This window comes from Branchiostoma belcheri, unplaced genomic scaffold (assembly GCF_001625305.1).
Source record: "Branchiostoma belcheri isolate BF01 breed outbred unplaced genomic scaffold, Haploidv18h27 scaffold10, whole genome shotgun sequence".
NCBI lineage: Eukaryota > Metazoa > Chordata > Leptocardii > Amphioxiformes > Branchiostomatidae > Branchiostoma > Branchiostoma belcheri.
In genome coordinates, this window is record NW_017802380.1 from 3,332,086 (window position 1) to 3,347,797 (window position 15,712).

General features: G+C 41.0%; 1 long non-coding RNA gene across 1 annotated transcript; it reads right to left on the reverse strand.

The window, feature by feature from the left end:
• Nucleotides 1-224: 224 nt before the first annotated feature.
• On the reverse strand, nucleotides 225-9,532 carry LOC109471551. The gene is made up of 2 exons (XR_002140306.1): nucleotides 9,221-9,532; nucleotides 225-304 (listed from the first exon to the last, which is right to left on the reverse strand). It is a non-coding gene; the product is annotated as an uncharacterized LOC109471551 (long non-coding RNA).
• Nucleotides 9,533-15,712: the final 6,180 nt, after the last annotated feature.

A 15,712-nucleotide genomic window follows, 5' to 3' on the forward strand; every position in this document is an offset into this window, starting at 1 on the left:
ACTTGACACTCTTTTTCTAATCTTAAAACACAAATGGAAAAAATGTCACAGCTGATAATACTTGTATACCGGTAGTCTTTTGTGACAATGACAATAATAATTATGTGTCTTTCGTACCTTCTAAATAGATACTTAATAGCCTCATAAATTTTGTTGAAACAATTACCGTTCATATGAGCCATTTGTACTGGGGGCCGGAGTTGAACGTAATTCCAGCCATTTTGATCATATTTCAAAGAAAATTTTTTCAAAAGATTTTTAGATGCCTTGATAAATATTGACGTCCTGCAGCCCTCTGCAAGGTCTGTAAGAAGAAAACATAAAGGAAGTGTGCTCATCAATCTCTGGACACGCAATCATTTACACTAGAAAAGAACCTAAAAGTCAGAAACGTAAACTTTCAAAAGTGAATCGTATCTTACATTGGTGCAAAAATTATTTGTTCAAAAATTATTTTCTAAACTTGGCCTTCCTCAAACTACTTGATTAATATCAATAATCATTTATCCCTAATCTTTATTCTCCAAGGTGGCCACTAAGACAGTATCAAATTGACCAGACAGTGTCCATTGGCTACCTAAAGATTTGCTTGGAAATTACTGATCAAAAACTCTGTATCTGTAATGCCGGCATAACCAAGAGCTTTCATCATGTAGAACGTCCTTGGTATAACACTATAACCACCCTTCAGCGTAACACACCAGCTCAGGCTCTAAAACAAAATTTTATGTACAAATTGCCACATGCATTTAGATTGCTTTCAGTATGCGAAGGAAAAGCTCAGTTGGACAGGCACCATAAACATAATACCTGGATAATCTAACACACGTTTTTAAAAATAATCTATGACCCTTTTATAATCGGTCCTTGGTGTTAGACATTTCTACATACATGTATTAACATGCTAAGTCCACATACTAAGACTTGAAAGAGAAGGAGGATGGGTAAAATAACATGTTAATTCTAGCAAAATAAGGTAAGGAAGATAATCTTTACATGTATATATACATACATCTGTTATTTTACATTGGTAATGATTATGTATGAAATGTGTGTTCCCACTGCCCAGTAACAAGTTTCTAAAAACATAATGCCATTGCCATTGAGTGACCAGACCGTTTATGATGAAGTACTGGGTGATTCAGATTTTTTTCAAAACTTCCATGTTTCAAGGACAATAATGGCTTGCAAGATACCCATTGGCTCCTTTTGGACTTGAAACAGCCAACAGGTACTAGTACCTCAGTAACCAGTGCATCAGGGCACAGTGGGTGAAATACAATATCAGTAAAAGCCATATTTGGTAATGTCACGTGATTTACGGAAAATCTCTAAAATCATGATTGGCTGTGGTTCTGATGCGTCATACACTGTTTCAAGGCGCCCCAATAAAACCTGCTGTGAACGAGGTCGGCGGGCCGGAGGTCACCATGACACTCCACAGGAGACATATCCACCAATGAGCGATTGAATGGTGGAAATTTGGCAGAATGCCAATGCAAACTGCGGAGCAAAATGTTGCTGAGACTGTGGCGCAGGCAGTGGGGCCCAGGAGCGCGGGACGGGCGCGCGGACTGGGACGCCCAGTGCGGAGTGCGCTAAGCACACCCCACTAACCTTGAAATATTGCTTGACCAGTGAGACAATTTCTATATCCTAACAAGCCGTGCAAATGGAATATACTTACCTGGACTGTTTGCCGAGTGGGGAGTTACCAAACACAAAAAAATGGCTCGAACCAAATGACACGTACACGTATACAGAGCATGTCCGGGCAGTTTCACATGTACGGGCAGAGGCGGTACGCGGTGAGCACAACATGCTCTATCTGCTATCGCCATACCTCCGATAACGAAATTACTTACAAATTATATTTTCGTCACAAATGGTAGTGTGTATTCCGTCCAGGGGATGGGCGGTGATAAGCTTTGACTACATAGGGATGGTTCGACAAGATTGAAACCTATCGTTTGTGTCGGCAACTTTTGCATTTCAAATCTAGAGTTGGTTCATGCACGAAGAGAGTGGCATAAAACACTCCGCGAAACACTACACAGACGTTCATACATCGTTCTATCTGTATAATTATTGCTCATTATAAAACAAGACGTCCCTTCCTATTTTTAAGTAATAGTTTGCCCTTGGTTTGTGTCATGGCGACTTCACTATCACATAATTTAAATGGCGCCCTACTTTGTTTTGGCGGAAGATTGTAAAATAAAACGCGCGCCATTTTGAACAGACGAAATGAAAATGGCTAACGTTGTCCGTAAGCCGTACTGTATTTTGCCGGTTGACGCTACAGCGGCGTTCTCAAACAGAATTGTATCCTGTTGTTTCCTTCCTCAAGCCTTCCTCAGATGTTTTGTTCAACAATAAATAATTTTCCCTCATTCCGTTTGACTTGTAGGCGCCCACAAAAGGCAAGTTTGGGGGAGGGGGGCGAAATCCTCTTCCCTATTTCACCCCTTCAAATTATTCAGCAATGTGTCGACTAGCCCGACTGCCCCCTGGTATGCTGGTACCCTCTATCCCCGTAGAAGATTCGGGAAACTTTTTATGACGTGTAACAGCGTATAATTTAAAACTCATGCCGATGATGCACGTCGCCGAAACAGTGGCACTGACTGTCGTTATTGCGGAAGTATTAGTAGTATGCTTCCAAATATACTAGTAATCAGCCACGGATGTAACTTTCTATTCTATGCTTTCAATGCGCTTGGGGTTGGGGACATCATTCTTCGAGTCTATCAGATCTATACATCACAGAAAGACCCGTGTTTCTCTGAATAAAGTATAAAGTACTTCCCTCCCCGGGCTTCCAATATTGACAACATGCAAAATTTGCTCATTGATATGGCAGTTACTGCCATTTTAGCCTGAAATCCAGCCTTGTTTAGCTATAGGTGGTCATACTCATAGGTCCGTTCTCCCTGCCAACAAGTTGGTTCACACACACGAAACACCACATAGACATCGTTGTATCTGTATTTAGTAAAGACAAAGCATCCCCATTTTCAAGCACAGTATTCAGCCACTCGGCATTGTAATTTAGCTATATATACTCTGAGTCTCAGCAGTCCACTCAAAAATTCACTCTCCAGTCTCTACCAACAGAAGCAAATTTTTAGGAGCAGACCTACAGCTTACAAGACTGGAAGTTGAGCCTGGGATTTCCGTGGTGACAATTTAAATAAATACATGTACAAATGTACTAAAATATACAGTGTAGAATGCAAAGTGAACACTCAACCCACTAGCCCCAGGCATTTGCATTTCCCCCATAATTACTAGTACCTGCAATTTTGAAAACTGTCAGAAATGTTACCTGCAATTTGACAACACTGTCTGCAAAAACCTTGATAAAATCACCTGTCTTGATCCTTTGCTAACAAGTAACATTGCCTCTATCGCCAATGTTCCATTTGTACTGGTCTCTAAAGTTCAAAGTTACTGTTATTACAAAATGTATTTTGTAATGGGGTACGAATTAGAGTCTGATCAACTGGGCTTCATTCCATCCCCCAAAGAAATTTCCTTGGCGATTAAACCAAGGAGGACTCACGTAAGTCAGGTTTTAGGGATACTGTATATTATCTCCTTGATCAAATTACTAGTAAGTTGTGAGTCGAATTACTGAATGCAGTATTGGGACAGAGAAGATTTATCCCTCACATTAAAAATAACAAATGAACATTTAACAGCAAGATATGCATTTCAATGAAATCAACTTGAACTGCCTAGGATCTCTGCTGCCCAAGTTGAAAGGGGAGGAGTTTTGTGCACATGAAAAAATTCCAAGCGATTTAAAACTTTTGCTTCTCGACTTAAGTTTGGATAAAAAGTCATGAAATAGAATTGATTATCATATTGTTGCATTCTAAAGTCAAAGGTCAAGTTTTCACACACATTTAAAAACTTTTTCATGATGCGCAAAGTTTTAATGCACACCTGTTCCAGCCATATGATATCCAATCAAATCTGATGGTAAATGGTTGTTCTGTTTTTGATGGAACACTTGCTCCTTTTTCAACATTTTCTGATTTTCCAAAACACAACTTGACTTCAATTGTCATATCATCAATGCCCATCTATAGTCATATAAAAAGTCCCTGGTCCATCCGTAGCTGGTTAAGTATAATTAACATCCAAGTGTCACTTTTGGGAGTATTATTCAGAACTGATTATTCAGAACTGAAAATCTGTAATGTTTGACATGAATAATATTAGCAGTTCAAACATCTCTAATCTGCTGATGAAAAATTGACGTCCCAAATTTTGAGCTAACAAGGACTGGTTCAAAAGATTGAACTTATAAACTTCATCTGTCAGTGTCGTCATTATGACTTTGAAAGAAAAAAGTTATTCAAAGAAGTCTCCAATATCTCCCCAAGTTTTTCACATCAACAAAATACTATATTACTGCTAAAGTCTCCCAACTGACTTACTTTTCAAAGAGTCTGACAATTCATCTCCCACTGCCTGCTGAGAAGAAGTCAATCCTCCTAACAACTTGGCTAGTAATAGAATAGAATAGGAGTTACCATGTCTCCTATTTATGTGAATCATATCCACTCTCTACCCTGTTTACCGTGGTTATGTTAGTTTTAAAGTAGATACAGTAAGTTATAGATAGGCAGATCGTATAAGTAGAACTCTATGTTAGCATAATTATATTCTTAAATTCACCATATTCTGTATTCATAGGTTTTGTCAATGTCTGTTTGCATTTAGCCCTCGGGCACGAACTTGCAATAAAGAACTCAACTATAGAATAAAATTTTTTAAAAATGTTTACACTAGAGTCAATTCCGCGTCACCGAGTGGGTTGTTATTGTCATTATTTAGAAATGTTTTGAATTCTTTGTAATTGTTTGTCTAAGAAATTTCATAATTTGGAAATATTTTGAACATCTTGTCAATATTCTAAATAATTCCCTGGTTTTCTAAAACGTTTGAAATATTCCTGATGTGGATTATGACATTTCCAATAGTTTCTAAATATTTCTAACAGCACTCTACCATTTTTTACCATTATTTCGAATTATTTCTAACATTTTGTAAATAGGTCAGTGGGATGGGAAGGAAGTAATTCACACATCCCTGTGAAGTACAAGGTAGACTGCCTGGGTGTCAGGCATTGATGCCTTACAACAAAAGAGCCACCAGTGTCCAGCAGTAAAATCTAAAAATATACAGAGGAAGACAGAAGAGTAGGATTAGCACCTACTTTTATGGAGGCAATTACCCACATCTACCATTTGGTTATTTGTTTGAAATAGTTCTAAATATTTCGAATTGTGAAAGAAACACATGGGTAGTTCAAATTTATTCTAAAGAAAGAGATCTTTGTACAGTCACATTCAAAATGTTTCAGAAATATATAAATGAATTCAAATATATTCAAATTTTCATTTTCAAATTTTTGAAAAATTTAGAACTTTTGTTACTGGGGTATTCTTTTCTTCTAAATAATTCAAACGTATTAGAAACATGGAGAAAAAACCCACTCGGTGACGCGGAATGGACTCTACTAGTAAGTACATCATTATTCATGCCATGGATTTAAAAAGTTAAAATGGAGCCCTCTCTATGTGTTGATAATATGGCGGATCCTGTGAATTTTAGCCGTTAAACGTACAGGACACATTTGTTTATGACTTTGACACATGAGGGGCCAGAGCAAATAACATCGCTAAGAGACGTTACGACCTCTCCCCTTTCACTTGAAATACCATTCCAACAGGCCAAATTCTTCATGACCTCAAGGAGGTTGTACTGATAGAAAGATACAACAATCTCGATGAAATCTCCACATCCCTTTCATTTTTCTTCACTTTTCCGTCTTTTTGGTAAATCAAGCCCACCCCCTCCACCTCGGAATGGAATAGCCCTAAAGGTGTTTCCTTTCTCTTCATTCATACACGCCACACACAGACCTTAAAGTAAAACAAAACACATCATAACAAACGGATGGAGCAGAAGCACAGTCAGCCACGCTGCGTCAGCCACACATACTTACCGAAGCTGTATAACAACCAAATTAAGCGCCAAAGTTGTGCTGGTTTCGTACCCTGCCCCTGAGTTTCTGTCCACGTCCGTGCAACAACTGTTCGAACTCAAATTTGGCGCTGTAGTTAGGTACGTTAGTGCGCATGTCTGGACTGTACGATATTTGGAAGGAGCGGGGGTGTGATGTAAAATAATGAGGGGGATTTGGGGGGGGTGCATGGAGGGGTTTTTTTTTTGTCGATGGTTCTCTCATTATCGGGCAGGGCCTAGTGGTTAAATCCATAAACTAGCTCGACCAATCAGGGTCGACCGATGATGTCCGCCGGTGACCCCGGACCATGCCCGGACACACGAGCACGTCGGCAGAACGTACTGCGCCTGCGCGATACCCCCATTTTTCACTGTTTTCGCTTGTTTTTGGTCAACGTTGCATTAGACTTTTGCCTGCTGTAGACGATACTTTTCGGGCATAAACTACAGACAAAGTGTTAACCTTATATGCGCGAATAGGACCTTATACCTAATACAATGAGACGTTCTGCCGACGGTTTCGCGCAGGTGCAGCAGTACGTTCTGCCGACGAGCTGGACATAGGCATTCTGTTCGAATGACGTCATGGTTAAACTTGACGAACATGATCGAACATGGTTGAACTTGATTCGAGTTCGAAAAAATAAAGTTTGGGCCATGGTGCAGACACATACGATCACATACGCCCAAACTTGACACGAATATTCAACGTCCATTCAAGCCTAGGTCGCCTTTAATAATCCAACAAAAGCGGGACGATTTTGCTAAGTTTGCTACATCGTTGTTTGCCATCATACGCTATAGACATACAACTATTCCTCTGTATATGTGGTGTCATAGGGCCTGGTACTATGCACCATGTACAACGAGGAGTTTCCCTCCCCACTCCATAAGGTCTACCGGAAACATACAAATAACCCGGGGACTATGGAGTATGGTAGTCGACCTTTAAGCTTTGAACTACACGTGGTATACGAAGATCATAATCATATGATATACCCGATGAATAGAACACAATGTAACAGAAAATATGACTTACGCTGTGCAGTACGGAGAATAAAATAGGCAGATATAACCTCGGTTTGTCAACCGTTTTGTAACAAGATCCATTCGGATGTGGTAGCAATGACTAAGCGACTTGCACTCCGACATGTCATATGCAAAGTCACCGCTAAAGTCAGGCCTCGGCCTGTACTATACAAGTTGTGAGGCATGATGGGTACCGGACCACCCAGGTGTTAACGTTCCCCTCCATGAATCATCAACCTGGCAGATGTGACTTCGAAATCTCCAAGCAGATCATACGGTAGTAAAGGCAGTATCCATTGGCCAGAGGAGTGCGGAGTGTCCATTGGCCACCAAAGGCGATTAGTGACTTTGGCTCGTTTTATGGTGGTTACTCTGGCCATAGTCCAGTGTGATAGACTAATGCATTTTGATGACGGAGGGGGAGACTGGCATAGCGCAGTACTGAGTATATGTACTGTTTCAAGCCTGTCAGCTCAGGTACGGTCAATTTGCTCGGATTACACACAGACTTACAAGAAAGAGTTTTTTTTTTTTCAAACTTATGTCGGACAACTTGTTTATGAAACTGTTTGGATCAAAAAAGAAATGTACTGCGGAATAATACTGCAGCATATATACTGTTTTCTAGTTAATTAAACCCCGGGAAATCTATATAATATAAGAGGCCCGCTCATTGGCCGAGCGCTTCCAATGTGGGCAGTTTGAAATCACTGAAGGCAACCCTCGGAAGTGCTCCGAGAACATTTCTAATATCTCATGACGTACCGAGCCCTTCAGGCCAGTTTTACTCTGAAAGCCGTCTGAAGTGTTAGTCATCACATAAACACCGACATTTCTCAGTGTCATGAAGAAGGAATTGAAAAAAAAAAAAACGTTTTTCTGAATTATGTTGAAAGTAAAAATACTAGTTCGGGATGTGGGCAGATGTCTTCCACGCAAACTGTCGTTTCGGCCTTAGTCGCTAAATGACGCTGCTGACTGAGGACATCACCTGTTCCCAGCCATGGACTCGTAACATAACAGGTGTCTTCATCTGAGCAGGTCTATAAAGTTGAGACGGTCTATAAGTGGCTAACTCGCAGCCCTCTGATCTGGCAAGTTATTTTAGTTATTTTGACCAGATTCTATTTATTCAGCATTGAGACGAGTCTGGTGTAGAAAAACGCCGAAAAACTAACAACTCATCATGACATGTGAGTTATCATGATGAAAAATGACTTATGTAGTGTGCACTTATGTAGGACGCACTCGTGAGCGGAAAGACGACAATTGTTAGTGCTGACATTCTGACATGTTTGTAAAGGGAGCGGTGAAACTTTGAAAGGGGATCCCCCCCTCCCGATACGTCAAACCGGTTACTTCCGCTACCAAGAAATCCCTACAAGTTGCATTTACAAAGTAAGATGGTCGGAGTCATTGAACCCGGAAGTACCGTGATTGTATGTACTACTACTGCTACTACTACTACTACTGCTACTACTACTACTACTACTACTGCTGCTGCTGCTACTACTACTACTACTATTACATGATTGTACCACTACTACTACTACGTTCGGTGAACAGCCAAACTTAACGTAGTGCGACGGTCACATGTCAGAGGTCTTATACGTTTGATCCGATGAAGTTACAAATCTTTGGAAGCTGTTTAAACTTTATGTTTAGCTTCAAGGACTGATAGTAAGCTGGGATGAGGTAATGATCTCTCAAGAATTTTAGACTACTTTCTTCGGCAACGTTGAACTCCTGTACTGTAAAATGGATTACAAGCTATGACGTCTCTGATCTACTTATTTGGACAATCACAGTTTCCGTATTTTTCTCAAATTCGAAATGATAGACTTGTGATAAAAATTGCTATTTTACCCTGGATCATCGCTGTATAAAGTACAAAACCGCTAATCTCCAAGGCAGATCTTTTGGTGGGGGTAAGACAGCATCAAATTGGCCAGTCTGTAACCCTGGCCAATTTGATACTGTCTTACCCCCACCAAAAGATCTGCTTGGAGATTACAAAACACTTATTATCAGTCAAACAATCAAATGAAGTTATGCCTGCCGTGGCGTACATGAAAATTGCACAGTGGGTCGTAACGGAATTTGGCCTAGGCTATGCCACAAGATCTCAGATGTGTGTATAGTCACTAACCTTCGCTTCATGTGTCAACGTAGCTGCGCGGAATCCTTAAAATACTGGCATTCCAAATGACCGATGATGCTATTCACTGTACACCATACATACACACTTATAGGCCTCTATTTCCGGGACATGCGCTATATATCGCGTGACTGTCGGATAGGGTCACGGTGCATTTGGGACACCCCTGTGTTCTATTTATGAATGGATTCGAGCAAGGGTTATGTAACCGGAAACAACGACAAATGTTGCTAGTCTGAGGACCAGGCTTGCTCACTCTTGTGAAGATTCACTCTGATCCTACAGTCGTGACTGTATATGGGATGCATGTATCTGTTTTGATGACGACACAGTTTTGCAGGAATGGCCGGCGATCTCGTCTGGCCAACGATACCCCTTTTAAAATTTTAGGCCGATTTCTACTAGTGCATTTATTCAACCTGCAAAAGGGTCTGGTGGAGACTAGTGAGAATGCCACAGGAAAAGGAAGAGTCGAGCATATCAGTATTCGTTCACGCAACCATTATCACTACTTCCGACCGGAATGACTGTCAGGGACATGAATGACGTGTGCAGTTACAGAGTGGCTGAGATGACAGGATTGGGTCATTAACAGAAGAACATTATATTTAAGTTGTAATTGCTGTGCATTTCATTCGGATAAGACCATGATTACATACATGGGACGATGACTATATATATACATATACACAGATATGTATGTATATAATGCACCATATTATAAAATGCTTTCACTGAAACGTTAGAAAATCGTTGATGATATCATGTCTACAACACGAAGTAGATGTAACCGTAGTTACCGTACCGACCTGAAATATATACCCCTACATGATCACGATTACGGTGAAGGTTGTACTGGGTCCCCAGTTCCTATGTCGTGAAGTTGAACAGGTGTTCCTGGTACTTGCCATAGAACTGGAGTATGGGAGTTATTGTTTGCTTCCAACAGATGGTTTACGTCACGCTTTGCGTACGTCACGCTTTGTGGTGCTTGTAATTTGTCTACGTCGTTACTGAAACAAACAAGGCTGGAGGTGTCGAAAAATACGATTTTAGTCGCCGACCTTGATGCACAAAGATACTCTACAATATTTTGTATATCGATAACAGTGGTGCAGTACTGGAGCGTGGGTGATGGTGAATATTTCTTTATTATTGTATATGACGTGGTGCTTTTTCCTAGAAATAACAATCACATCTGGATTGGTCTGTTCGCCCCATTTAGATCATTTGCCAGGCTAGGAGATGATTAACGTAAGAATTGTGTTCCTGTTCCAGTGTACCAGCCTGAGCATGGTTTTGCGAGCCTGCGTTATATCTGCCTGGGACATACCCGTTTCAGTTTGCAGTAATTATTAAACAGTATCATGCATTGATTTGGTCTTATTGGTCTAAACATACATTTACCATTATTTGGAACCGACCCTTACATAAAGAATGGACAAATCCATGCAGTACCTTGGATATTCAGCAGGCGGTGACACAGTAGTGACACTAGTATCGTATGGAGAACGCGAAAAAGAATTATACTGTATTCGATGACCAATGATCAATAAGCAGCATATATACATTGATCTATTGCCCATTACTCCTCTAATGAAACATGTCCGTTACATTTGAATAGAAGAGTCACTAAGTTTCTAAGTGTGATAAGTCAAATTGAAGTTGATCAGATACTAATAATTTTTGGTTGAAGAAATAACAGCACAGATCTCTACAGGAAATCGGGAATTTGAATAGACTATTAGTACTAGCACACCTACTATCCTGCTTGAAAGCGAAAGAAGAGAACAATCTCATACCGTAAAAGATCAGTTTCACCCGCGTGTGGTCCTCATCAAATTTCCTGGACGTCTGGTCCACCTCTCAGTAAAGCCCAAATTTGTCCTTCACCACTTGATCCAAAAATAAAACAACTCTTTGGTCATTTAAAGAACTGCATGTAATCATTATAAAATTCCTGAACGCATGTTACGTTGCGAAATTGCGGAAGAGGAAGCGTATGCTTTTGCGCATGTACAGTAACATTTACGGTTTCAACAGGTGACACCGTGTTCGATTTGAGAACTGCAGGCCCACAATAAGACGTAGGTGGAAGAATTAGGCCATTGTCCAACAGATTCACCGGGAATAGTGCATATCTTGACGGAGGTTAGAACAGTGTTTCGTTTCCTACGACTTTTCTACGTGTTAACCACCCGATGCCTACATTTAATGCCCTCTAATACCGTCAAATTGTACTTTATGTGGGCTTCGGAATTACAGAATGGGAATGTGGGAAATATTCATGACAGAAACGTCATGCAAACAGTGTTGGTCATGCATGAACTACGAGAAATAATAAAACCAACATCTTCTTGTGTTAAAGAAGATACCACAACGATACCTGTGCTTTGCACATTCAATTAGAAACCAAGGTCGTCGTCAAACGAAATGAGGAAGACGGTACGGTAACAAGTCGACATGATAATCCAGGCGTGCGCCAAACGCCGTTCGATTAAGGTACATTGAGCGGGTATAGTTAAGTTACGTTCTTGGGATTAATGTTAATAATACCAATTCATATCTAATAGGCTACAGGAACGTTAATACTGCATTTTTATACTACTCGTAGCATGGGATAGCTGACCGAAAGTTTAGACCTGTAGTAAAATCGCCACAGACCATGGAGAGAATAACCAAACGAATCTTGTACTTACTGCGCAATGGTGACCAGAAATAGACGGAGGTGATATCAGTACCACAGGAAGGTCATGCCATGACAAGAGGCCGTACGATACCTCTGATAGCAAGCCGGAGGCGAAGCGAATGACCTAGTTTCACAACGAGACGTGTTGTAACTCGTGATCACTGACTGAGCACACAAAAAATGTGACGACTCAACTAAAACTAGTGCGAAGTTTTGGCCTGGCATTGTCCCCTCTGACAACTGTGTAAAGGTGCAGAAGTCACTTGGGAAATAGGATCTTAAAGTGAATAATAAATCCTTTACGCTATGACACTTTCATGCTAAAATCCTTTATGCATTGATGCTAGATACAATAGTTGTCGAGACCATGGTAATATTAAATGAGTAACTTAATCTCTAAAAAATTCTCTGTGGAGTGCTGACTCTCACGTGAGTTCCGATAAGTTTCATTCTGGGCACTTTTGAAAAACAGGAAATAGTTTGGGTTATAAGTACGTATCAAGCAATCAAGGGTTGAAAACGTTGCACCACTTCGAACATAAGGTTTACCGGAGGTAATGACCCCAACTGAGGGATTCCTTTTTTTTTTCTTTCTTTTTTTTATTTACTTCATAATCACCACAAAACAAGGCTAATCAGAGCCACTCAAATGTTTTTGGTTACTGTACTAGACAGTGAGGACAGATGTTTGTTGACCTTAGACTGGAAAAGTTTAACATAACATTATCCCGACTCAGTTGCCTACAAACGACAACCTTAAATTTACCAAACAAGGACTTCCACAGTCTTCCAAGTGCATACCTAGATTCTTACGTAAGTTCCTTAGCTCACTCAAAGGCGGAATGTTCAGGGTCTTGACGGTGCACACCCTCCGCGACTCCGTGGTAGTCCGCGTAAAAAAGTGCTAAAACGAATTTGTGGGGCCACGTTTTATCTTACACTGAAGTTCGAATTTCGCATAATATGCTGCAAAATGATATTAGATACTAATATGTCAGGAAAGTGTAAGAAGTGGTGTTTTGGGATAGAAAATTGATTTTGGCATAGAGCCTTACTTCCGGATATTCTTCCGCGTCGAAGGCGAATGATCAAAAACAGAATACAGTACACAGTGTACTATGATTTTCTTACTCAAAGTTTGTGTCTTTTTGACACCGGTTATTTCTGCCGCAATTTTTTTTTGCCATTTTATGGCCATGGGTTTTATCCGACAAGAAAATTCCCAATTTTGTGCACTAATTATGACATGAAAATAATGATTTCCGATCTGTTAATTTTCACCAAAATTAAAGAGGCTAGCTATAGAAACTTAACTCAGTTGGCCTTGTAGCTGAAGGAATATAGTACATGTACCATCCATGCTTCCGAATTATTCCTTGGCAGAGACGATCACTAGATCCTAGATCTTAAAGGCGTGCAGCCTCGATAATGGAAGGCCGCTTGGGTGTGCTCTCCGGTATGGCCTCTTACTAACAGAGCAGCTCAATGCTCAGTTGAAAGGAGTGCCTGGTAACAGTCTCAGTACATCATTGTCACAGTCTTTTGATGCTGTGATTCGATTTGTTATGAAGTTACAATTGTAAAAGTGTAGAGCAACATATCCCAGGCAGTGCCCCTTCTACTGACATATTGCCTGTCCATGCCCCTCCCCGTGTCAGCTGAGCTGCTGTTGACTATTTTAAACAATCTGATCGCTACCGTAAAGGACAGCTGATTGACAAGCGAGCGCTATTCAGATTTAGATATATCAAGTCATAACGTCGTAACTTAGATCTTAAGAAAAACGACAGATTTTTGACCATAGATTTTCAGACGTATACATACCTGTTGTTCACTCCTTATGCTGACGTGTGCCGAGGGGAATCCCCCACCTGGCTGTAAATATTGAAATGCTCGCGGTTTTCTTTCTACAGAGACTGCCACGAATTCATGATACAGCGAATACACGCTTCCAATGTACATGTATTACTACAGAATTGTTCCACCCGCTAACTTAAAATATCGCGAAAGCCTCCTTTCCACAACTAACGCCGAAAATAGTAACTCCCGACGATAATAAATGAATTTACAGTATCGAGCTAGGTGATGCAATCCAGTTTAAGTCCCACGAGACTGAATAACAACATTGATTATACACGTGATACATCAATAGTCACCATTTTCTGCATGCCAACTGTCTTTGAGGCCTGATAAATTCAATAGTTGCATTGTACAGGAGGTCCGATTGGTCTCCCTTTGTGCTTGCATCGAGGTGCTACAGTACACTGAATACAATGGTTTTAAACAGCTGCCACTCTGGTAAGCTCGATACACGTGTGTTTCTTTACGCCATGTTCACACGAAACCGTCTGAACCGCGATTCGGGACATTTGGTCCACGAGCCACACGTTTCTTTCAAACCGTGCCGGATCACGATTCGCCTAATCTACATCCATCGCTGTTTGATGAAAACACGCAAGGTAGCGTGTTATCAATGTCAGAGGTCAACGACCTGCTTGCTGGTACCCTCTTCCCAACGTACCTCGGTCGAATGCCGACGTGGTCCCGCCAGAGGCGGTGAAGCTCGTCCTAGAATGAACACATTATTCCGCCATTACTGCTCTTTAAGTTGCTGCCACGTAAATATTGGTATTGCAAATAAATCTCATAAATAAAGAAATATCACCCCGTAATCCATGACCGGGTCAATATAAAAGGTGACGTCACATTGGAGTCACATTGCGTTCAGACGAAAATCGCGATCCGGTGAAACCGGTTCGGAACTACCTCCCGAAGTGGTTAGGGATCGAGGCGCGTTCAATGTCATTTGGAGCGTTCAGATGGGGCCACTTGAATTCGGCTTCGGTGGAATCTGGATGGAAAACGCTTACAACGTTTTGGTGTGAACGGAGCCTTAAAGTAACATGCTGGAAGTGTGGACTTATCCTTTTCTTCAACACACGCCGCGCCGGGGCCTGTCCAAAGGAATGCGCGTTTTGTGACATTTAGGGATCAGAAGACCAACGACTAGGTTGAACCCACAAACTTGTGTTTTGGAAGTGAAAAGATGAGGCACAAGACGCACCCTGTTCAGGTATCTCCACACCTTTATTTGTTCCGCACCTGTTGATACATTAGTGATTACCTCATCTATTGTTCACAGGTACATGCACAAACATGCTAAGTAACTTTACTCACTCAAAACAACAGACAGAGGTAACTACGCCGTCTGAAAACCGCCGGGTTCTGTCTCCATGTAACTCAACACATGATAAGCTCAAAGTATAACATTGAAGTTCTCAGGTATAGAGATGCGGTGTCTTAGCAGTTGTAACATAATCTTCAAGCAGATCTTTTGGTGGCTACAAAGGCAGAATCAAATAGTATCCGTTGGCCAGACAGTGGCGAAATCATCGGGTAACTGTCTGGCCAGTTGATACAACCTATTTATTCTGTCTTTTGCAGCCACCGAAAGATCTGATTGGAGTTGTAACAATAAAGTTGAACACATGAACACACTTTCTTTGACGGATATTGAACCCTGTGCACCTTTTCCCCAAATCATCACGGCGTCTCACGGTGATAATGGCCTGTTAGGACAGGTGAGCAGTTTATAACGTTGAAGGGTGCAGAGATTTGGCAGTGCCAGACCCACGTTCTTGTTAAAGGTTCGAAATTCAGTGCAACGGATAAATATCTTTATGATGCCTGAAAACGCCACAAAAGATTTGACGTATCCCGCTGAGAGCAGCCGTGATATACTAGTAGTCGGTGACTGACCCCGTCGGGAAACGCACCTTTGACCTCGGCACATG